Source organism: Acartia tonsa, chromosome 7 (genome assembly GCF_053477335.1).
Source record: "Acartia tonsa isolate MP-2025a chromosome 7, ASM5347733v1, whole genome shotgun sequence".
Classification (NCBI taxonomy): domain Eukaryota; kingdom Metazoa; phylum Arthropoda; class Copepoda; order Calanoida; family Acartiidae; genus Acartia; species Acartia tonsa.
Genome location: NC_137266.1, coordinates 48,818,173 through 48,844,634, shown reverse-complemented (window position 1 = coordinate 48,844,634; position 26,462 = coordinate 48,818,173). Strand labels below are relative to the sequence as shown.

Below are 26,462 nucleotides of genomic sequence, written 5' to 3'. Positions count from 1 at the left end.
TAGGCCAGTTTGACGTCATTTTTATTGATACTATAAAAAGCTTCCAAACACTTCGCAGTGATTTTTACATAAGGGCTATGAAACCCGCCTAGTAGTAATATTTAGTGTATGGGGCAATACAAATTTTGGGCGGGATGGTTGTTTTCTTTGAGTATGTGTGGTGGGGGGCTATCTAGTTTTGGGGCGGATGTAAAGAGGGGGGGTGAGTTTAAACTCGGGGACGGGGGGCTGTTTTAAAAGAGGGGTGGGGAACTAAAAGGATAATATAAAGGGAGAGGGAGATTAGGGGGAATCAAAGGGGAAGGATGGAGGATGCTTGAATCTCAAGGGGAAATATCCCGTGGTTATTTAGAATAGGGGGGAAAAGATTGGGGAGGGGGTGGGGGAAAATGATTTTTGGGGAAATGGGAGGGAATGGGGAATATGAAGGGGAGTGGTTATGGTTTTAGGGGGGAGTGCATACGAAATATACGAATCATAATTTTAATTTCTTTTTACTTGGAACTTGGAACTTAAAGTTAAATATTTTTTAAAGTTTATTAGTAGTTAAGGGACCTTTATATGAAAAAAATTCTTTTGCCTTGAATTTTTCACCAGTCAAAATAATCTGACAAATGTATTAAATTTCAGGGATCTAAAGGGATAAGACAATGGCCAATGAAATGATTTGCATGTAATGATGATACACAAAATTAACCTTTCTGTAGAACAATTAGTGGTTTAACCGTTTTGACAGTCAACTTAATGAACTAAGTCCCAAAAGTTGTTAAGCCGAAGAATAAGAAAACGTTAATATAAAACTTTGGGGACTAGTGTAATAAACAGCACAATGTCCCATCCCTCGAAGATTTAATTTTACTAGCTATTGCCAAAATATCAAGTTACAAATTATTTTAAAATTCATAATTTTTGGGCAAATTTTTTTGAGTGGTTTCGGGTGGTTTCACAGTCATACCGTTGTATATATCGGGGTGTTGAGAGGGTTATGAGAGGAAGAAAAGAGTGTATACTGCCCCTCTGGGAGGTTGGGTGTGTGTGTGTGCGTGTGTGTGTGTGTGAGTGTCTCTTACTCTGATTTTCTCTTGGAGAAATTCTCTTATAACATATATATATTGAGAGAGAGAAAGAGGATGAGAAAAAGAGATAAATAGAGTAGTTCTGATTGAGTCCTTATCGAGAGAGGAATCCCCACACATTTTATGCCTTAGTGGTATTCATAAATACAATCCATAATGTTTTAGATTAATAACAGAAAAATCTTTAATATAATATTATCAGTGAAAAAAAATATTAAAATGTAATATAAAAAAATACTGAAAAATGATAAAAGTGAAGAAATAGAAAAAATAAACAAATATCTTTGACTTTGGCTTTAGTGATCAGATATACCAAATATTGTGTATATATATACCCTTTATTTTTACATCCTCCCCAAAACCCTTTCATCCCCCCATTAAGCATAAAAATATGTTGTCTGCTGGCATATAGTGTTAATATACTTGATATAATATGAAGGAGTGATTATATTAACAAATATTGACGTTAAAAAAGTGAAAGGTTTTGTTTGTAAGTTAGCGAAGAAAAGGAGATAATAAACTGTTGATTTTACGGTAAGTTCTAAAGATTTAAATTACAGGGATCTAAAGGGATAAGACAATGGTCGATAAATTGATGTACATCCAAATAGATAATACACAAAATTACCACTTCTAAAGATTATAATTAGTCGTTGAAACATTTGAACACTCAACTTAATGAGCCAACCATTAAAAACTTACCCCAAAGTTGTAAGCCAACGAATAATAAAACGATATTATACAACTTTGGGGTCTAGTCTAATAAACAGCTTATTGTCCCCCCTCTCTCTCTCTTTAAATTAGCACTGATACTCTGTAACTAGAGTCAGTCATATGTTCGTTTGTCAAAATATCACAATAATTACATGAATTAAGCATTTTAGGTTTATAATGATTGACTTTAGATTAAATAAGGTATATTCAATATTCATCATATTATAGAAATTGTTCAAGTAAACAGATGATTAAATAACTGTACGATATGATACATGTTTTTTTCCAAGTATTGTTATCCAATGACAACAACAAAAAATCTCCATTAATTTGATTTTTTTTGACAATAAAAGAAAATTGGTTAATAAATTTTAAAATAAATGTTTTTTTTTCCTCCAATACTGAATAATACATTACCATTCTTTTCTATGAGATAAGCTCTTCATTGCTTAACTTTTTCTTGACGTTTGACAAGTATTTTTAATTTCTTACATCTTTCTTTTAAAACAGTGTAAAAAGTCTGTCCTCTATTCAAAGAGATATATTTTTAACAGACTTTTACTTTAGGATAATCTCTCAGCAGTATATAACATGCAAAAAAAAACGATTATTTATCAAATAATGTTTTTTTTTATTATTAAGGATACTTAAAAGGCTTTAATCTAAAACATCTAAATTATATTTAAATGAAAAAATATGTTTTTGCAATGCTTTTTAAGTTGCAATGCTGATTTGTAGACTTTGAGATTTAAAATAAATTTTATATAGATTTTGTAAAAAAAATCCTTTGAGTAAAGAAATGTTTTTATATATTTTCACGACATTGCATTCCTAAATGCAATTAAGATATTTTATAAGGGTATATTTTTACCCAATTCTTTCCTCTTCTACTGGATTAACGAACTGACCAGTAAACAAGGCCGATTTTAGAAAGCTAAATTAACGACCAATTCTTCCCTTTTAATATATCCACGTATATCCTTATCTATTCTGTATTTTAAAAGTGAGGGAATTGACATTAAAGTAGCCTAAAACCACCCTGATTTTCAAATTCAGAAATAAAATAGATTTAAACCATACTTGTTTCTTATTAAGAATTGACAAAATGAAGAATTTATCAATATATTGGTTTGCGAGATCTTAACGAATAAATAAAAAAATATAAAACATATTTCAGGGTCAGGCTGTCATTATATGACTAGAGTCTTATGTTGATATAATAACAGTATAAAAGTCTTATTTGTATTAAGATCCAGCGTGGCATAGTTGGTAATTGAGGATCTAAAGAGATAAGACATTGACTGACAAATTGATGTACATCCCCAATAACCCATTCAGTAGATTACAATTAGTGGTTGGAACATTTTGAAACTCAAGTCAATGAACCAACCAATCAAACTTCAGTAAAATTCCTTCAAGTTGAAAGGCCAACGAATATGGAAACTTTATTATAAAAACTTTGGGGACTAGTGTAATAAACAGCCCAATGTCCACTCCCTCCCTGACTTATACATTACGCTGGTATTTTATGACAATCTTATGTTGATATACATAGAAACAGTACAAAAGTCTTATTTATATTAAGATCCAGCGTGGCATAGTTGGTAATACTATAAAATTAAATGTCTAACCTCTACTCAAATTCCTCAACCCTTTAAATTGAAATAGAAACAAGGATGACAACAGTATGAGAGGCGAAGGCCAACAAATAAGAAAATATGTTAAGAAAAGGTCCCATTATCGTTTGATCTAAATCATAGTACAAAATTAGTAAGGATTTAGCTTTTTCTTTAAGATCTTAGTCAATAAGACTCTCCATTTTAAGGAAGATTTTTATAGGTGCTGGGTAGGTTTTTAGCTGTTTTCTTCTAAAATTTTAGATGTTACAAGAGGCAAGGGCGCATCCGCTTGTTATTAAAAAATAAGTTGATCAAAATAAACATATTCTTTTTTAAAGACGTGGTGCTTAAATCATTGTGACAAATCGTCACAAGAATCACCATTAAAAACGGTTCCATTAGAATTTCATCTATGAGGAATGTTGCGGATTTAAGGACCAACATATTATCGGACATACTCTAAATGGAGAAAATCTTCGCTTGTAAAAATCTAAAGCAAATCGAAATTGAGAAAAACTCAATAACATTAATTTAAAATCCTTCATACTAAAGCATGTGTGTTTGTGCATTGAGGGAGTGGACATTGGGCTGGTTATTACATTAGTCCCCAAAGTTTTATAATAACATTTTCTTATTATTAGTTTGCTTAACAACTTTGGGATCTTTGATTAAGTTTAACCACTCATTGTATCTACAGAAGGGGTGATTTCGTGTATCCAATTGGGGATCAGTTTTCCGGCCATTGTCTTATCCCTTTAGATCTCTGCTAGTAACGTAGCAATAAAAAGAAAACATGTCCTGATTATAAAAATCAACAACCAAAAAATTCTAGTTGAGTTCTAAATCAACCTTTTTCCAGTATATGTTAATTAGTTGTTAATTATACACATTAGGGCGGGTTCATATCGGAATTAGACAAAGCGGGGATATGCAACAGATAAAATTAACCTTAAAAACATTTCTGACCGAAAAAGAATTTTAAAAAATTGAGTGTTAGAACACGACCACTTAAAAATATAATTCGTTACTTATTAGTATGCAAAGACGACATTCAAAAATTTTTTTTGAATCAGAACTATGCCTTCATGGTGCTCCCTGGAAAGGCCTTGAGGAGCTGAATCAGGAACTTTTGTCCGTTTCAAAATATCTCGTTCCTAGCCTTAGAAATCACTAAAAGACCACAATTGTTTAAGGTTTATTGAGAATTGTCCAATTTGTAGAGGTTTTTTAGATTTTCTCAGGCTAGGAACGAGATTTTTTGAAACGGACAAAAGTTCCTGACTCAGCTCCTCAAGGCCTTTCCAGGGAGCACCATGAAGCCATAGTTCTGATTCAATAAAATTTTGACTCCCATTTACAAATAGCTTTACAATTGAATGTCTGGTCGTCAGCGGTTTTAAGACTTAGGATAAATTTTAAATCATCCAGAGGTGTATTATATCTATATAAATTGAGTGCAGATCCCCGCTTTGGCCTCAGAAAAAAAATGTCCAAAATCGACCCACCCTAATACACATTTTTAGCAGAGCAGCTATTCTATAATGAGATAGATGTCTGTCTGACATAATTTATGTATTTTGAAATATCCTTTGAGAAAAATTAACGAACATGTCATAATCGATGATTTATTGACAAAACTTGCTTGAAATTTAAATCAGTTTCCAGTTTGGCTTCGAAAAGGATTTATATCCCCAGGATTAGAACCGGTTCTCTTTAATAATGTGTTCAAAAATTTCCAAGGATCCTAATATAAAAGTCATAATATTATTACCATTTTTAGTAGCCTGGGCCTTCGGTCCTTTGGGTCTATCAAAACTGATTTTGACAAAAAATATTCATTTTAATATCCTCGGAAAGCTGTCTATGACACTGGCAATAAATAACTATTATCGTTTTTTTTTATAACACTTGACTGTTCTTTTTCAAATGAATAAATTTGATTTTGCTATGGTACCTAATGATTTTACCGTTCTTGTTGCTTTTAGTACTAACACTTTTTCTCATGATTTTTTTCTCGTCGTTTTGTTAATTACCTTTTTAATGGAAATATCCAGAAAAATCAAATATTCTGCTCTTATTTTTGGTAGCAAAGCGGCTCTTTAATTATAAATGTCTGGCATAGCGTCTTTGTACTGTTATTTCTGATAATCTGATGAAAGCTTCTCACAAGGGTTATATATTTGTGTCTATATCTCGCAATAATTCAGATGCTATACATTTAAAATTATTGGACAACAAAGTTTTTTTTTTGTAAAAAAACATAATTATTAGGGTTAGGTCAAGAGCAGAACTGAAGATTTCCGCAGGATTAAAATTCCAATCCCACAGGGACTAGAAAAGTTTTTTTTGTGAGAGTTTGAATATAGTCGACGGTAATGTGTCATTGGTCCAAAATTAGGTTTGAGTAAAACATCAAAAGTTATTATCTGATTGAACTATTAAATTATTTTAATTGCCAAAAAGATTTTTTTGGGTCAAATTTTGCAATGAGTATAGACCCAATAAATGAAATTTTTTTTTGGTGACCAAGCTGTTTTCTATATCTTAATGGAAACAAACAGTAAGGATAAAGAGGGTCCGTTTTGACGTATTTTCTGTAAATTTGTGTGTTAGCGTTTAGTCAAATGGGCTTATTAAGTCAAACTGTACTTAATTTTGACTAAACGAATTAAACGCATAATTATGGACAGTTTGACCTAATAAGCACATTTGATTGGAAGCTTGCACATAATTTTACAGAAATCTGTGAAAAAAAGACCCACTCTGTGAAAATAATTATAAGGTAAAATTTAAATAAATTTTGTATGAGGAAAAGGTAAATTATTACTCATTAACAAAACTTTATTCAACTTCAGAATGAGCCAGGGATATAGAGATAGGTCATTCAAATACAAATTAATCATTTTATATGTTAGTATTAGAAGAATATATATAGGAATAATTATCGCATGCATCGTATTATAGACAAAATTTCAACAGATAGTAAAACGATAAATCATAATATTGATTCCGGTTTTGTTAGAACCAAGGGGCCGAATGCTGCCTGAGAACCGGTTCTAATCCAACAGATATGAATCGGTTTCGAATCCATACTGGAAATATTTCTTGTTAAATTTGTTGTATATCATTTGCTACCTCAAGGAAAGAATTACAGTTGTAGGTAACTTACGATGGTTTACGAACGTATAGACGGACAGGCGTACAGTTTTACTTTAATCAATGAGTATATGCGCTGATTAAGCTTATAACAAATTATCAATGGTAGGGTAACTAAGTGTCTCAAAAAACTGCCATGTGACGTCATTAAAATGAGTGATTATCCATCTCTTTTTTAGGGTTTTTCTTTTCCACTTCTCCTCACATCTCCCTCATTTTTTTGACTTTACATGGCTGATTTTTTAAAAACACTTTGCCACGTAAATTAATTTTTATCTTCCAAGTTTAAATATCCCTTTCTCGCTGAAGTTGAATATGAATATAAATGATTTTCATAAAATCCAGTGATCTACAGGGATAAGACAATGGACTATAAATTAATGTCCATTCCCTAAAATTTATCCTTATTGCTTATATCCGTTAATTAGATTCCCAAAATTAAGATATGACAAGTTTACAAATTTAACAGGAAAAAGAAGATTTTATGTCAGTCTTCAACAGCTTAGTCTAATTCAAATAAGAACAAAGTTTAACTATCCTGAAGGCAGATTCTAAAGTTATTTTGTTACATTACCAGGACAGCTTTTTAGCTGGCTGAAATAGCTTTAAATCTACTGTAATTCTTCAGTTTTTATAAACTTTGAGAACCCAACATATGAAAATGTATGTATGTGAGTATGATCGTTTTGGTGTATTGTCTATATTCAACATTAAAGCTATTGTTAGCATTAGAGGTTTAATATTCCAGGCTGTATCTATCTATCCTTAATATCTCAACAAAATAATATAAGCTTTAACAGAATTCTTCTTTTAAGTTAGGTTATATTAACTAAAGTTGAGTAGTGAAACAATCCCTTCCCCCCTTTTTAAAAATTAAGGTGGGAGGTAGTTAGTTAGGTCACTAGGTGGTGTTTATTTTGGTCGGCTTAGGTTATGTTATATTTGTTACTGGGTATTCCTGCAGGTTAAGGGCCACCACAAATACAGGCCCTTGGGAAGAAGGCATACGAAAAATCTATCCCCCTTATTATCAAGTCAATTTAAAAACAATGAAGGGGAGGGGGTTAATATTGCTCAATTGGCACTTTTTGATAGACCTCTATTCTTATAACTTTATTATCATTCCCATGACCTTGTTTGTTGGAATAATAATGGAATAAACAACTATGCTATATATGGTATATCTATCTATGTATGTTTTCAATTGTGTGTATCTTTCTATCTATCTCTCTTTTAATAGGTGTCTCTATATATCTATTTATTTATATTTATTTATATATATAACAACAACTATGCTATGTTACATCTATCTATTTTTTTCTTTAAAATAATAATTCTTAGAACTATTCAATAAGAAATATCGATCTATCTATCTTTAAGTAAGTTTATCTTTCTTTTTATCTATCTATCTTAATTTAGTCGTAAATTTCTATTTCTTGTCTGATTAATAATTGAATAAAAAAATTCATCATATAAGATCTTTTATTTATCCGCCAATCTTTTCTTAATGTCTCTTCCTGAGTATCTATCTTGTTATATGGAATACAATTCTGCACATTTTAACATCTAATTGACTATTTGTCAGTTTGTTCACCCAAGAGGGGGGAAGGGAATGGGGTAACGGGTGTAGATGGGGGGTATTGTTATTTTAGCCTGCTACGAGCCTCACGGTGGTATAACATCCAAGTAATAATATATCAATGAAGATATATCAATAATATTTTTAGTTGAATAACTTTTAATTTGTAAAAACAATAGAAAAATAATTATTTGCAAATTAATTAAATTTGTATGGTTTCTCTAATTACATACACAGTACACGTGTATACGTGTTAAACTTGGACACTTACAATTATTAGCTTTATGTCGATAAAAAATTTATGAAAAGTCAGGCATCTAAAGGTTAATACTTTGGCCGATAAATTTGTAAGTCTAAACAAAACTGTACATAAATTTGTTGAAAAATTGCTTAAATACAGGATATAGTTAAAGGTCACACTTTTATTTTTAGGATTTGATTACATAAATATCCTCACTAATACATTTGTACCTTGTTGTTAAAGGAATCATCATGTCTTAAATCTATAGGATGTCATGTCTAAATTAACGGCTACCCTTTCTGACGGACGGACAGACAGAACCTAATTATTGAAAAGCTTCGCTACTGCTATACAATAAGAATATGCATAATATAGAAAAAGTCTGGCCGTCACTATGTCAAAAATCAATATTGCAGATCTTTTTTTCCACCATTATAATATGTCTTTTTCTGTCTCTTCTTATGTTTGTGTTTTTAGTATTTTTAGAAGAGCAGATACTCAATAATAAAGGATGTCCGTCTGTTCGACATTAATGTTGTCTAACTGACTTTTTTTTACATTTAATAATATCATCTAACAATTTATTGTTCTTCAAGTCTAAATATGTCCTTTTTTCAATTATAAAATTTCTTCCATAATGTGTTCTTTTCATTCTAGTTTTCTTATACGTTGGCTTAACAACATTGGGGACTTAATGTATTAAGTTGAGTATTCAATCGTTTCAACCACTAAGTTTTATCTACTTAAAGATTATTTTGTGTATCATCATTGGGAATGTACATCAATTGATCGGACATTGTCTTATTCCTTTAAATTCTTGACCTTGTAGGTTATTAGAAGGCCACACACAGTTTTTCAACTTTGCAATATTCCAGGTTTAAATAAACCTTTCACTTATACACATACACATTAGACTTACAAAATTAGACTGACCCACTTATACATACACATTAGACTTAGAAAGTTAGATTGTTCAGTTAACTTTTACATTTCTCTTATCAAGCTCTTTTATTTTATATTTTAAAGACTACAAGACCTAGGGATCTAAAGAGACAATGTTCGATAAATTGATATACATTCCCAATGATGATACACAAAATTACCTATTCTGTAGATAAAAATTAGTGGTTGAAACGTTAGAACACTCAGCTTAATAAACCAACGAATCAAAATTCAGTTAAGTTCACAAAGTCGGTAAGCCAACGAAAAAGAAAACCTTATTATAGAACTTTGGCGACTAGTGTAATAAACAACCCATTGTCTCCTCTCTCTCTGATTAGACTAATATTATGTTATAAATCGTTGATACTTTTAAATAACTAAGTCATGATTTTTTGATTATTCTAAAAACTCTAATAACCAACCTCTCCCCCCCCCCCCTTATCTTCCTACTTAATTTTGAAAGTTTGAATTTATGTAACCTCTAAGCCTAATTCTATAGTAATATAAATCCTGAAATATAACAGTTAAATATTAGGTTTGTTCTATCCTGCAATATGCTGTTATGCTAGCTTGTGTCGGTTGTCTGTTGAACGCGGGGTATTTGCAATCACTTAATTAACTCTCTAATTTAATTAGAGCCAACCTTATTTTTACTCTTCTCACATTCAGCGAGAGGGAGAATTATTATTAAAATTTCAGGTAACAAGGATGACAACATTCATAAAAGCGAAGCTCTGAAACGACATGACAAACGAACAATAACTAAAAGTCTAAACGAAATTGTACATAAATTTGTTGCAAAATTGGGTAAAGATAGGTTACAGTAGAAGGACATTCTTTCATTTTTAGAATTTGATTATAGATTTGCCTCGCTTATTATATTGTACCTTGTTATGTATAATAGAATCACTATTATAAAAATCACTGGTATAGAATGATTATAACATATAAGCTTTTTACTGTAGATGACTTTTTATTGTAGATTTCTTTAAATATTTAAATATTTTAGGAATTCTTTTGCTTGGTACTATAATTTGGGGAGGGGTGCTTAGTTTTATGGGGGAGGGGTATTAATTAAATATCTGATAAAATGAAAATATTTCAAATATTACATATTCTTTATGCAAAGTTGTAGATAATACTTTTTAATTAAAACTGAAAAAGACTGAGAGATAAATTAAGAGAGAAAGCTCCTATCAACCCCTTTACCCCATCCTCTCCTCTCCTACTGAATGAACGAACTGACAAAAAAATAAGGTCCATATTAACAAGCAATTTTCCCATATCCATATATCCACATATATCTTATATCCATTATATTGTGTATGTTGAGACAGACTATCATCAAACAAATGGTCCTACAAGAAAAACAACAAAATACATCACATTTACCCAGGGGGGGTCTGAGGTCCTTATAAAGAATATAACAACACAGCATTGTTTTGTAGTAATGGTAATAAATGTATAATCATATCATCCAGATAACTACCTAGATTCAGTGTTGGGGACCTCTTAGCAAATTGCTTTCTGCTCTTTTGTAGAAACTTGGCTGTTTTAATATTTTATACGCTATATTCAAAGACCCAATTGAAAGTTGGCACAGAGTCCACAGGGTGGAGACATAGAGTAATATAGCCCATTCCTCCTTTATTGTTTTACTTTAATGTAATGGGGCCAGTCTACAGTTTGAAATGTGCGTTTGTACGTCAATCAGGAGGTTAAAGTTGAGCAAGCACAAATGGATTTAAAAGCTTTGTTGTTCTCAAATTTGATAAAAATCGGCATGTAAAGTTTGAAATTGATAGGATTATTCTAACTTGTTTAAATTAACAAAAAGAGCTAACGGACAGACCGAACCTAATGACTAAAAAGCTTCGCTTTTAATCATTAGATTAAAAACCTAACTTTTAAAATTGATGTATGATTCTTATATTTAAAATAACATAAAAAATCGTTTAAAAACAAGCTTCAAACTGATCCATATTGTTGGATTTGTATGTCAACACAGACCATCTGTTTCAACAGAGTTTTTATAGCTTTGGAACCTTGAAAGAAAAAAGGCAAAGATGCGTTAAGAATACAGACATTTTAGGCCGTTCCCCGGACATTAAGTAACATAAAATTACAGTAGAATTTACAGAATTGTAAAGACTTTTACTATTCTGTCATACTGAAGTTAAGAATTTATTTTAAAAGGAACATTATGTGTTCAAAGATCTTTTACCAATGTGCTTTTACAATTGTATAACAATTGAAAAATGGTTTTCCTTAACTAATTATAATTCTTTTTAATTCGTTATAAAACCACTTAAGATATCTTTCATTTTTATTTCATCTTACCTTTAAGGGAAGCATTTTTGCCATTACATAACAAAAGTATGGATGTATGTTTTGCAAATTTTAACTAGTGGCAAAATTTGAGATGCAATACATTTTGTCTTAATAATGATCGTGTTAAAATATATAAACACTGGTGTTAGAATAAGTTATGGAGTGGGGGGGGGGGGGGTTGAGTGTTAAGTCAACAAACCAACATTTTATTTATTTATTAGAAATATCCTCTATTTTTTCGTGTGCTACCAAAATCTAACCACCTTTATTAATGCACTGATAAAGTTAACAAATAGATTTAAGGTGAAGTGATTAAGTAACCAACGGGCATAATCCTAATTACAGAGTAGCTGCGCTTCTAATGATAACCAATATATGGGTTAGGTCATTTGAAATTATATGGAATAATATAACCCATCCCCTTACAGAATGGCTATTTTCATGGTGGTAACTTTGTCGGGTTCACCAAGTATGGCCCTAGCCCTCTGGGACTAACCTTATTTAGCATAACTCAACCTATTTAACACAAAGCCAATACTTTAATGATACAAATCGTCAAATAATTTGACTTGCACCCCTTGTTTTCATTAAAGGTTTGGAAGGTAGGGGGTTCATTTATAGTCCACTGGTGAGTAAAGGGGATATTGCCTTCTTATTTATTCTTTTTTCTTGCACAAAGCAAAACAAAGATAAAAGTTTAACATTTCTAGGCAATTTTTGATAGAACATCTACTCGTTATCTCTATCTTAGCATTATATAAAAGTAACAGGAACTCTATCTGTCTGTGTGTCTGTCTGTCTGTACCAAAGGTTCTCGATAACCGCCGAACCGATATAGTTCTTCTTTATTAGGTAGCTTCTTGTATAACTATTTTGAGGGAGGGTACCACCACCTTCCTAAGAGAAATCGCACCTAGAAAAAAAATCAGCTCAAAAAAAACAATTTAGAGGCGTAGCCACTAGTCTGTCTGTCTGTACCGAAGGTTCTCGATAATCGATGAACCAATATGGTGCTTCTTTACAAGGTCGCTTCTTATAGGTTCTGGGAAGGTTTATAACTATTTGGGGGAGGGTACCACCTCCATCCTAAGAGAAATCGAACCTACAAAAAAAAATCACCCCCCCCCCAAAAAAAAAAAACAATTTAGACGCGTAGCCACTAGTCATCATATATAACGTAGTAAGGTTGCTTTGTATGTAGCTTAACTTTTCGATAATAACTGAACCGATTGCGTAATATATTTTATGGATGCTTTAAAAGGGTCCCAAAAAGGTTTTAGTCCATTTAATTTTTAGATTTAAGCCTTAGAATTGTTTTAATGCAGTAATTTTTATATCCTTCCCATCCCTTCGAATACAGAGTATATAGATGCTAGAGGCGCAGTCGATAGTAATCTATGAACTTACTTCTTCCCTAGCCTCGAAGATCTTCAAGGAAACCAGCAGTTTCAAACCATTTTATCATTTAATTTACGTGTTCAAAATTCATCGTCCATTGCCTTATTCCTAAAAATTGTGGGTATATACTATGGATATGTTTTTATTTTCTAAAAGATTCGCTTCTTTGGATGAAGAAGTCATCCTTGTTATTTAAAGCAAGTCAAATAAAACTAGTTTACCCTTTTCTAACTTTTTCTGTATATAAGTATATTGTACCTATATTCTAAATATAAAACTCCTACTTCTTTATATTGTAAATAAGGACATCTAACTTTTAAAGCTACATGTATAGCATATGCTATACTTTTTAATAGTGGATTTTCTTGGTGTTTATTCAATGTAGCTTACAAATAGTTTTATCATAAGCATAATATAAATAAGAAAGCAGTCTTTATAAGAGAGATAAAAGTTAAGTAGAGTGGTATCCAAAGTTTTTTAAATACGCTTGCTCACTCAATGGCTTAAAAACCTTGGGTAAGTTTTATTGAATCTTGTCTGAGTCTAATAATATCAATCAAGAATCAATTGTCTTATTCCTTAGGTGAATATCCCTGCAACTACGAAATTATACCATTTTGATTTCTTATTTGTAGCTACTCTATTATTAAAAGTCTGTTCGTCTGTTTTAAATTACACATTAATTATCCGTTTGTTGCTGCGATTTTTTTTTGCACTAGATTGTCCTTGATTACAAAAAATTTAGTAATGATTGATTTCTTTATGACTAAAAAAAATACCAAGAAAGGGGAAAAAAATAAACGGGAGAGGTAAAATAGAGTATCATTAATTGAAAAGTAATAGGGCAAAATAATGTTTAAAATTTACTTTTAAGTTTGATGTCTGTTAAAATCAGAAAAATCTGAACTGAATAATATATAAATAAAGCTACCTAACCATTTGCTAAAAAAAATCTAATATGATTATTCTAAACTAATAAAGATATAGCATGACAAGGAAAACCCTTTTTGATGGGTTTTAGAGCCATTAATTCTCAAAAGTATGTTACATTATGATAATAAACTAGAAAAATAGTAATTTTACTGTGATATTATGCTGTTAAAAAAACTGGAAACCTATTTTTTGCAACAATTATGAGCTCTTTTTTGTACATGGGTAAAACGATAATTAACTTAATAGCTGACTTGATTAAGTTTCTACACATATTTAAAATTCACAAGCTACCAAAGTTCACGCATATAAGACTTTTGGGGAAAGATTTATTTTCCGTTAATAGTCCTATCCTGGCTTATTAGTAACGTAACAACATTTTCCGTATGAAAACTTTTATCTAAAAATAAAATAACCAGTTATTTTGCTCTTAGCCTCTAAGGAGGGGAGGGGAGGGAAGATAAAAAAAATAGCATAAAACCATCCTAAGATACTTATAGAGCTTATTTAAAAAGTACAAACGATTCGAACCAGCAATTTAATTTCGAGATCCTTAGCTTCAGACAAAAAACCTTACTGCTTTTTAATACAGTAAATTGACTTAAATTTTATTTATAGGTTGTAGAGCCTTCTAGTGATTTCTTCAAACACTAGAAAAATAAGCTACCTGAAATAATATTCCTTTTACCATAAACTGTTATGGACTCTATGCTTTTGTTCTTTTCATATCAGAGTCATTGATATAGACTCTGAAGAAAATTTAATATACATCATCTGATATATTTTGTATTATTCTTAAATTAATGAACGAATCAGTCTTTATACAAAAATACTTTACTCGCTAGTGGGAGCCATTGTTCTGTTTTTTATACTAATCCTTAAAGTTTTATAATAACATTTTCTTATTCGTTGGTTCAAAAACTGTGGGGACTTTTCATTGAATTTTGATTGGTTGGTTCATTAAGTTGAGTGTACAATGTAAAATAGTCTAAAAGTTTAACAGAGTCTTAGAATCATTAGCTTTGAATGCACTGCTTTATCATTTGTTCAGAATTTTATCAACAGAATTCGTTTCCCCTTTCCGTGTTAATTGCAAAATTCTGAGATTTTTTTAGATGCATAATTTACCCTTCCACGATGATTTGGCAAAATATTTAGGTTTTTTTTTCAAAATATTCTTTTTATTTATATTCAGAAACTGAATCATAAATTGAAAAATAAACATTATCTTAAAAAGCATCCAGCTAAAAATATGAAAAAGACATATTAGTAATAAAAAGAGGGATCAATAATAAGTAAATGACAATGACCGATAAATTAATGTAAATCCCCAATGATGAAACACAAAATTACATCTTCTGTAGATTACAATTAGATTTTTAAAAGTTTGCTAACGTAATGAACCAACCAATGAAAATTCAATTACAAGGCCTTAAAGTCGTTAAACCTAATAATTTTTAAACGTGTTTATAAAACTTTGGGGACTAGTGTACTAAACAGCCCAATGTCCCCTCCCTCCCAAATTAAATTTTGACAATTGTTTAAGTAATTGCAAACTGAAAAAGACTATAACGTCCATATGTAGCATGATGTGTGCGTATCGAGTAATTGTATGATGTATATAGACTGCGTAGATATTGTATTTTAGACGTTCATCAAGTTATAAATCACCTAAATCTTTAAGTAAAGTCAGTATTTTTAACAAAAGTAAAATTTAAAATTTAATTTTCTTCAATTAGAATTATATTGGAACTAGGGAGTTAAAACATTTTTAATTACACAAAACTTTTAAATTAGAGAGTGAAAGGAGAGAGATAGATAGAGAGCTAGATAGAGTGATAGATAAAAAAGGTATATAGTGAAAGATAGAGAGAGAAGGAGAAAGAGAGAGTTAGTAAGTGAGAGAATAGAGATAGAAAGATAAAAAGAAAGAAAGAGAGTTAGTAAAAGAATATGAAAGAGAGACTTAGTTGAAAAGAAAAAGAAAGGGTGATAGAGATATAGATAGAGAGAGACAGATTAAGATAAAAAAAGAGAGAGAGAGAGAGATAGAAGAAGAGAGAGAGAGATAATGAAGGGGAGAAACAGATAAAAAGAGAGAATGAGAGAGAGAGAAAGAGAGGGTAAGTAAGATAGAGAGAGACAAAAGTGAGAGAGGGAGATATATAAAGATAGAGATCGCTAGATAGATAAATAGAGAGAGAAGGAAAAAGAGGTAAAGAAAGTGAGTGAGATAGAGAGTATGCAAAGGGAAAGTGAGAGAGAGAATGAGTAAAAGTGAAAAACAATAGTTGCTTGCAATAACTGTTAATGAAAATTATGTTCACACAAAAAAGCTGGGTAGTACGAAAGATTAAGATATATATAAAAGATGTATTCTGAAGGATTGATTTAAGTTAGGCAAGGGTAAGTAAGGGTTAAATGAGTCCTGTGGGGTTGGGGGCCTTGGATTTAAACATTCTGCAAGGGCTAGAAGCAACTCAATTTTAGATATTGCTTTTATTTTGAACATTAAGAATCTTATTTAATTTGAAAAAAACAAGCATAGATTATGACGTAAAAAAATTAACCAATGAGAGGCCACTATACATTTTACTATTGGTCAATTACAGTGTATACTGGCCTCTCATTGGTTATTTTTTGGACAGCAGAAGCTGTGCCGCCACTTTTACTAGCTTCGTTTTCGTTGATGAGTAAGCTTTAAGTGAGCGGTTTCATGGAAACACTAATGGAAAAAAAGTTTATTCGTAGCATGCATTCTACAATTTCTAAATTTGTAATTCAGTATTCGAGTGATTGTTTACAATTATACAACCAGAAAATGTTTTTTTTTTCAAGCTAGAACGATTACGTCCAAAATGAGAAAAGCTTTCAAATCTAACACACAATTTAATAAATAATATTAAAATAAAAGAAAACCTATTTTCAAAAGCGAAGCTTTTCTATATTTAGGATCGGCCCGTCTGTCGGTAACGGTTAGGTCTTACGTTATTTTAGGCATGTTAGAATTGTACTATAGATTTCAAACTTTGCATGTTAATTCCTATAACAGTTAGGTACAAGCGTAGCAACTATATAATCGTTATCAGAAAATGCGTACGTCCATTTAAAACATTAACGAATGTTAACTGTAATGGACGAGCGGACTATTCGCTTTGCTTTTAAATAGAAAACAGTCTTTCACAGTGTTTTATTTGAAAAGAAATACAAGTGTTATTTCCATTTTAGTTATTACAATAATGTTACAACAGTGATAATACGTGAGTTTTATTGTAAACAAACATGTTTTACAGTATTTTACATTAAAAAGGTAAATCTATTATTTGCGCGGCTTCGAATGATTGTACTTTTATAATTCTTGTTTAATAATCTAAATTTTGAAACCAAGGCTACTTTTACAAACTAACATCTTTGTATAGGCAAAATAAATATTCAAAACCTAAAGTTTTCATTCTTAATCGTACTACTCCTACAATGAAAACAAAAAACAGTAAAGAATAATATAAACATTTTGAAACAAAAATGAATGTGTAAAAAATTTATGTTTGAGAATAATTCCAGATATTTTTTTTTATATTTTGGATTTTTGTTGTCAAATGCTACGCTAAGTTCAAACTGTATTTAATTAATTAAAAAGTAATAAGATAATAAAACAAAATAGTTACAATTCAACATTTGAATTGTTTTGTGATTTTTACAAGATAACTTTATGGTTGCTACATTTTAAAAATTATACCTAATTATTACAGGAATTTTGTATATGAATTGTTGATTCTTTCCTGCTGAATTTTAAGATACTCTGTAAAGATGAATATAATCGTCCAGTTGTTAGCAATCTTGCTAAACATGCTGACAAAGCGACACACAAACATCCTTTTACTTTAGTATTTATTATTTATATTGTATTATTGTTATAGGTGGGGTGCTGCCACTTTTACCACTAGCAAAAGTACAGCCACTGTGTTTTTGACAAATATTGGGTGTGTTTTTGTCACTGTATTTTTGCTAGTGGTAAATCTGCCATGTACCCTTATAGGTAAGTGTTGCTAACAATGCTGCTTGTCGGAAGTATAATGTGAAAAGGGAGGAAAAACGAACATTGAATATGTAATTGTGTTTTTACTTTCCTTTTCTTTACCATATTTAGGGGGGATATATTTATTAAATAAGAACAGAAACGTGTAAAATTAGCGTAACTAAAAAAATGAGTCAACTTAGAGTAAAGTTCTTTAAAATAACTAGTTGCTTTCCCCCTAGCCTCCAGCCTAAAACAACCAAACGACTTCCCTTAGAATTGAAACACATTCGGATCAGCAAATTCATCAGACATTGGATTCAGACAAAAAAAACCTACTAATCTAAAAAAAATTATTATCTCATTACTCTAACGCTGTGACTTAATGACATAAATGACTTTGGAATTGTTGTATTTCTTATTATCAGGTGCGTCTCTATCCTTCAGTGTCTAAAATTATTTAAAAGTTTTTAGTTTTGAAATAAATGTAAAATCTAAAATTTTTGGTTATATATGTACAGTATTAAAAATACCAACCTACACTGGATTTATGAATATTCTTGGGCCATGGAAAGAAAACGAAGTAGTGGGTTTCATCGTATTTTCACAGTAGCTTTTGAAAGTTTTTTCTAGGTTAGGTTGGGTTACGTAAATGTTAATGATTGCCCCGCTGCTGGGTTAGAAAATAAACCCCGCAGGGCTAGAGCCCCCCCTCCCCCTTCGCAGGGGCTAGAAATAGGAGAAAAGCTACTGTGAAAATACGACAAAACCGGCAACTTCGTTTTCTTTACATGATACAGATTCTTAAATTGAGAAGAACCTATTGAATCAGCTGCTAGCAAGATCTTGATACAATTATAAAGAGGGTTTTGTTAAGATTTTATCTTAGTAGTTGGAGGAACAATTTTCATTATTTTGTTCACACAGTTGTTGCTATTATTCTCATCATTGATATAAAATTACTTTACTATTTTATCTTTTTTACTTCATTACATTTTTATCATACTCTAAAGTTTATTTTTTACCATGTTGTCAATCACTTTTTCCTACTCCAAGGAAACAAAAAATCTAAACATGAACATATTTATTTGGACATTAAAATTCAAGGTCAAACAAAATACAACGTACAAAATAAAGTACTATAACAATAATTTAATCAAAATCTTAATCCGATTTGCCTGGGCAACTATGAATGTATCATTATAAATCTGTCCACTTTGACCAATCCCCCGGTCACCCAGGAAATAAATGTAGACAACATATATGACTACATATGTTCATTGCGGCATTATTAATTAAGCCTGCGCTTTAGATTCCTTTTGCTTATACTTCATATTTTCATATATCCTATCCTATAATATTAAGTAGTACGATTTTTTTCTGTAGCGAAGGATTACATCGATTGCTGAACAAATTTAGTATTCCTTTTTATGAAAGCTTCACATATATTCCGGGATAGTTTTATGCTAGTTTATTTTAGATTAAAGTTCTTGAGTTGTTAAATGCTGTTTTTACCATTTTTTTTTACAATTTCGAATACAAAACCTCTATAACGCTAGGGGCGCAGCCGCTGGTTTGTCATCACAGAACGTAGAAACTTTTGTTACCTATAGATACCTATCATGTTTAGCGTACAGGCATAGTATAAATTAGTAAAGCAGAAATGTTAAAATAAGTTGTGACTATTATTCTCTCAATACCTTCCTTCCTATGCCAAGAAAATTTGTAAGTCATTCAATCTCACCAACAAATTATCAACTTTTCTATTGTTGTTTGAAAACCTTTTCTATATCTACGGTCGGTCTGTAAGTCATTAAAGGATAGCTCTAATAGTTTATATTAGGCTTGTTAGATTTATCCCATTAATTGAGTTAAAACTTACCAGCTCTTTATTGTCTAATTTTAAATTTAATTTTTGTAAGATTATCATTTCATTGTAGAATACCGAATCCCAGAATGGCAATGCAGTATGGATACTTTTAATATATAATTTTAATTTTAAAATAACCCAGAGTGTCTAATATCTATCCATACATTACACTAATAGACATTCAGTACCAACATTCTGTCTCTTTCATGATTATATTACTTTGATAATAGTGACTAGAAATATTTACATTTTATTAAGTAAATTCCGCAAAAAATACTTTTTTGATGTTAATCACGAAAAAATCAAAATATTTCTGAAAATATACTTATTTTTATATAAGATGTTATTTAATGACTAGAAAGTTATAAAATCACGGCTTTGAGCATTTTTGAGGAAAATAATATGTACATATAATAATCCATCTCCATAATTCATTTATAATGTCATGTTAAACATAAAAAGTTTGACACAAAATTTGAAGAAAATTTCTTTATTTGGTTTTGTGTTGAATATTTGATTTGCATTGTGTTCTACTGTACTGTAAATTTATCAATTCGTCACAGCTGTAAACCATGGAGGGAGAGGACAATGGGCAGTTTATTACACTAGTCCCCAAAGTTTTATAAGAAACTTTTCTTATTCGTTTGCTTAACAACTTTGGGGATTTTATTGAATTCTGATTGGTTGTTTCATTAAATTCAGTTCCTAACGTTTAAAGCACTGATTGTAATCTACAGAAATCTACAAATATCAATTTATCGTGCATTGTCTTATCCCTTAAAAGGACTCTCCACAGAAAAATCAACTTTGGATTTTTGAAAAATCTAACCTGAAACTATTATTCTCTGTTCAATTTTAGGCATTTTTTGTTTTTGTGGCATCGCGATCGAAGCCCTTTGAAAATTTTGTCCGCCGCCTATTTGTACTGCCGCTATAACAATATATACTACACTTTCCTCCACTCAATATATGTTTGCCGCTAAAGAACATTTGCTCCATTGCAACCACTGCTCTATGATTTATCCTCTTCCTTGACTGGACAATCCTGCCGCCTCCATTTTGTGTTCGCCTCCGCCAAATATAACCATCTTTTGCCGCAGTTGCCGCATTCATCGCCCTTCTCCGCCGCTACTCCGCTATACATTGCGTACGTGGCTATACACAACACCCCCAGCCTCCATTTAATTTCTGAACAAGGGAGAGGGGAGCATGTATTAAAAAGCGTTGAATATCGGAGTAGCGGCGGAGAAGGGCGATGAATGCGGCAACGGCGGCAAAAATAGAAGCTAAAAATCACTAAAGCAGCACAAATTGAATGGCGGGAGGATTCACTTAAAGGAGGTAAAAAATTTCAAAGGGCTTCGATCGCGATGCCACAAAAACAAAAAATGCCTAAAATTGAACAGAGAATAATAATTTCAGGTTAGATTTTCAAAAATCCAAAGTTGATTTTTCTGTGGAGAGTCCTTTTAAGATCCAAGGCTGTAAACATATAAAACAAGAATGACAACATCTATAAAAGCGAATATGAACGAATCTTAAAAATTTACAAATAACAACGACCAGTTACAAATCAAGGTCACATTTAATATTGAATCATATGCTTAAGGCTGTAGTTTTCATGAGAAATTAGGGAAAATTTTCTTCCCCTAAATTGCACTCTTACAAAAGTTCACAACCCCTTAGCAAATCCCTGTGGACGCCACTAAAGATACAAAACAAAAGCTCATAAAATTTAGATTTCTTTTTCTGTGGTAAAAATGCTTTAAATACAATTAGACATTTTCTATTCTTTACATCGATTTTATTATGTAGATTATTTCAACATTATTTGATCACAACAAACTTAGTTAGCTCAATATGTGAAAAACATAAATTGATGTAATACGAAAAATAAGTAAAAATATAAAAAAAAATAAAAATATAAAAAAATATGATAATATTGATTGTATTTCTTCTAAAATATGAATAGGAGAGACCATATTGGTCCAGTGGTATTATATTTGACTAGCCAAGCATATTAATATCTGTATCATACTGAAATAGACATATCGGTGAGGGTTTTGAATATTTTACTATGCGCTTGAGTGGTTGATCTATTACATATTCTTAAAATATGTTTTCTTTATGCCTTTAATTAACCCATACAGATCGGGCCCCTATTCCCACCTTAATAGATCGGGGGGGGGGGGGGGGGTCATATTGACCCCCCCCTCTATCTCAGCTCCTGTTACAGTTAGAGACATAAATTTTTTTTCTGGTGGTTCATGTGTATTTTTAGAGAAAATTCCTTTTTCTAGTCATAGCGGTCAGACCGCTCCTTAGCCGCTTTTTAGCGGCCAGCCGCTAAATATTAAAACAGCTGTAGAGCGGCCAATTTTGCAGCTAGGATGACCAAATTTTAGGACGAACTTTTATTTTTCAGATCATCGCCGAAAAACGGCAAATAACGGAAACCGCCATTTTCGGCGGTTACGGCGGTAAAACGGCGGTTGGCGGCGCCAATTAATATTTTTATCTGTTTACTGTTGCTCAAGGATTTACCAAAAAAAAATTTAGGCCTCTAGCTGTAATAGAAGCCACGATATTCATGATATATGTCTGTAGTAAAAGCCGGACAAAAAACGGTCATAAAGTCGGTCAGGGAGCGGTCAAACGGTCATAACACCACTTTTCTCAGAAGGTCATTGATATCTAAGTATTCACCAAAAAAATGTTAGGTTTCTACCTTATAAACAAAAGTAATAATGTAGAAATTAAGATTTATCTAGATTTTTTTTCTAAATTTGGTTCCACCTAACCGACTTTGACCGGACGCCACGACCGACACAGACCAGATATCCTTATAAGATCAACTCTTGCCGACGTATAATTACTAAACTTAAAAAGTCATGAAGTCACAACTCTCTATCTTACCTACAAAAAAAATGACATTGAAAAAACAGAGGGGGGGGGTCAATATGACCCCCCCCCCCCCGATCTGTAATTAATAGACAAACCAAAACAAGATTTATATACCCAAGGGCGTCCAATCTTTTTTATTTTGGGGGTGGGGTAAAGATTCAATTCTTATTTTGTTATATTTTTTTTAAACTTCCCTAAATTTAAACTTCTATATTTAGGGGGAGGGAGAGGGTAATCACTTCTTTACCCCCCCCCCCCCATTGGACGTCCTTGATTAAACCCAAAAATTTTTTAAAACTCCAAATCGCAGAACGTATTTAGAAACTTTGAAAGGCCAGCATAATTTAAATTTTATTTACCCCCATAAACCTGCAAAAAAGTAGTGAGGTTTTTTGTCTAAAGCTCAAGATCTTAAGAACTACTTGTTCAGGCGATCTTCACAAAGGTTCATTGATTGTTTAAGGTTTATTTATTTTCATATTTAAGTATTCAGAAAGTTTAAAGCTTTTTTTCTAGTCACTCTCTGCCCCTTTGAATACAGGTCGCCAAGATGCTATGGGCGGAGCCGCTAGTAAATATATAAAATGATAGCAAATAAGTCCCTCTAGAAAACTACATTCTATTTAAAATTCGCACTATATTGACTCATTGAGTCTTTTCATCTAACAGAGCAAAGTTTATCAGAGAGAATATAAAAGAAAGTGAATAATAAGAGATAACAAGAATAATTATCTACATGAGTAGTACAACAATAGGCGTACTGCAATTTGATAAATATATATCATTTAAACAAAAATAACGTTTAAAAGTATCGGTTTCTTATTCGTTAGCTTAACAATTTTGGAACCTTTTACTGAATTTTGAATTGGTTGGTTCATTAATTTGAGTAATCAAACGTTTCTTCAACTAATTGTATTCTACAAAAGAGGTAATTTTGTGTGTCATCATTGGGGAGGTAATAGTATATCAATTTATAGGCCATTGTCTTATCCCTTTAGATCCCTGGCGTTAGTTGATAAAAAATTATTATGTGTTGCTATATCCCTGACGACTAGATAGACAGACCGACGTAACCTACTTAATCTTGTAGAGTAGTTGTGCTACTAAAACTGAATAATATTGAGATAATTATATGGAAATTATTACAGATTATCATATTTTAGGGAGCTATAGGGATCAAAAAGAAATATTATAGTCAACTTATTAATCTTTTAAGTGTTTTTTTGTTTAGTAGCGTAGCTACTCTAGAATTATCTTCATCAGTGCGTCTGTTCGTCAGTTAGTTCGAAATGGTAGGAAATGTGGCTTTCTCGAATGCTTTTGAAGATAGACAGCTGAATTTAAAGTAAAGATTTCTAGAACATATACACCTAGTCTTTAGATTGTTTTTCCGCCTGTCTGTTAGTCATGCTTTTAAAGGAAAAATGTTTTTTTTATGGATTCCTGATTTATATAATTATTCTCGAAGCTAGTAAAAGTAGCTGACTCAGATTATGACGTCAAAAAATTAACCAATGAAGGGCCACTATAAATTTTACTATTGGTCAATTACAGTGTATGCTGGCCTCTCATTGGTTTTTTTTTTTGACGTCATAATCTGAGTCAGCCACTTTTACTAGCTTCTTATTCTCTCTATATCTTTTTTTGCTATTACAACCGAAAATCTGCTCTATAACATACTTTGTCTGATTGTCCATTCTATGATTTTTTATGTTTCCCTATAAATGCAAATGGATGTTGTCATCCTTGTTTCTATTAATAAAGTAAAAGAAAATTTAGAAAAGGTAATATCCTTTAGAAAAAAACAATAAAAGCTAAATCCTTATAAGCGAAGCTTTACCAATCAGAAACTATTCTTAAATTGCTTAAATTGTAATATATATAATATGTTTATTCTCATATTTCAGGTAAGGTGTTAAATTATCTAGGCTCATGAAGTAACAAGGTTAAAAATATTTAACATTGTTGATTTCAAAATGCATTAAAAAAACATATATTTATTTCAATAGATATATGTATGGACACTCAACTTAACAAACCAAGCAATCAAAATTCATTAAAAGTCTTCAAAGTTGTTAAGCCAACGAATTAAAAAAACGTTATTATGAAACTTGGGGACTAGTGTGATAAATAGTCCATTGTCCACTCTCTCTGATTATGATTGCAAGTATGATTTATATGCATTTAAGTTAATCTTACTATCAATCTATAACATTACCTATTACAAGATTAGATTATTAAGAAAAGCAGGAACAATAACATACAAAATTTGCTCAGCTTCTTTATAAATGTAATAAGAACAACAAAGTATTATGCAGTATAAGTAGTCTTATTGCGGGTCTTAGGAACAGCATATAGTGCCTATAAAAACAGCGCCATGCAATACAAATGAACAATGATAGGCTAATACACAGACTAAATTACTAATGACAGACCAGTATACATTTTAATTGACCAATGGTAGGCCTGTATGACGTCATTTTATCAAGGCACTATGAAAGCTTCAATGCAAAAAAGTTTATTTTAGTTATACAGAATATATAAAATGTGAAATTGCATGATATACAGTTAGAACTTTCAGACAAATGTCACTCTATGTTCTATTAGGTTTATTATGTATAAAGCAGTGTTTATTTAGGCCAACTGACAAAACCAATCTCTAATCCCTCTTTGACGGCAAATTTTGGAAAAATCCTATATATTGCAACTTTAACACAGATATTAAAAATAAATCATGGAGGGGGGGGGGGGCATTGATACTGGTACCCAACGTTTTTAACCTCATATTAATCTCGTTATCTTATTAGTTGTTTAAAAACTCATGGTACCTTTATTGAATTATGATTTAATGGTTCCATACTCGTAGTACCTTAACTTTTCAACAAATAACCCAATCTTCAGGAGGGTTAATTTTGTTTATCATCATTTGTGATTCACTTATCGTCCATTGTATTATTTATAACTAGAGGCTGCATTCCCTTCCAGGCTCTATGTTTGAAAGGGTAGGGTAGGGCAAAAATATAGCCTAAAACAATCCAAAAAAATATTAATTCTTGAAATAAATAAAGTTTAAAACCATTCCGGGACTTCAAGGAGAACTCAATCAGCCCTACTACTATTTCCTAAAATCGTAAAAAATGAGGAGGGGGGGGGGGGGGTGTGTGAAAATACTGAACTTTGCGGCAAATTTTGCCAGGTTATCTCTGTATTAGATTAATGTCTCCAGGAGTAAGCTTAATACAATATTTTACACGGGAAAGGTAATAGTTAGTTTGATATATTGAAAACATTTAAAAAGGCACAGCGAAGAGTTTCATGTGTGATTTCATACAAATACGTCTAAAAAGAAAAAATGAGAGGAGAAGTGTGAAACGAAGACCCTAAAACAAAGATGGATAATAGACGTATTTTTATGACTACAAAAATGACACTTTCCGCTGTCCCCACCAAAAGAGCATTAAGAAAGACATAACTAATGTTTATATTTGATTAATTTATACTTATTATTTTTAGTATAGTATTAAAATTACTCTATGAATAATTTTAGATTTTGGTCTGTCTAAAACGTGTAAAACATCTAGGGGCACTCTTGGTGGTTGGGGGGTTGAATTCCACCCCCCACCACCCATACTTTATTATATTTCAAATTTAAAAAAAAATAATGGTAAACTTTTCTATTTTTAAATC

General features: G+C 31.3%; 1 protein-coding gene across 1 annotated transcript in view; it reads left to right on the top strand.

The window, feature by feature from the left end:
* The first annotated feature begins 1,164 nt into the window (after positions 1–1,164).
* The window catches only part of LOC145324594 (neogenin-like), a 92,827-nt gene continuing 67,529 nt past the window's right edge, over positions 1,165–26,462 (top strand). Inside the window, exon 1 of the mRNA XM_080167176.1 lies at positions 1,165–1,610. The gene's annotated coding sequence lies outside the window, so the exon portion shown is untranslated. The remainder of the gene's footprint in view (positions 1,611–26,462) is intronic.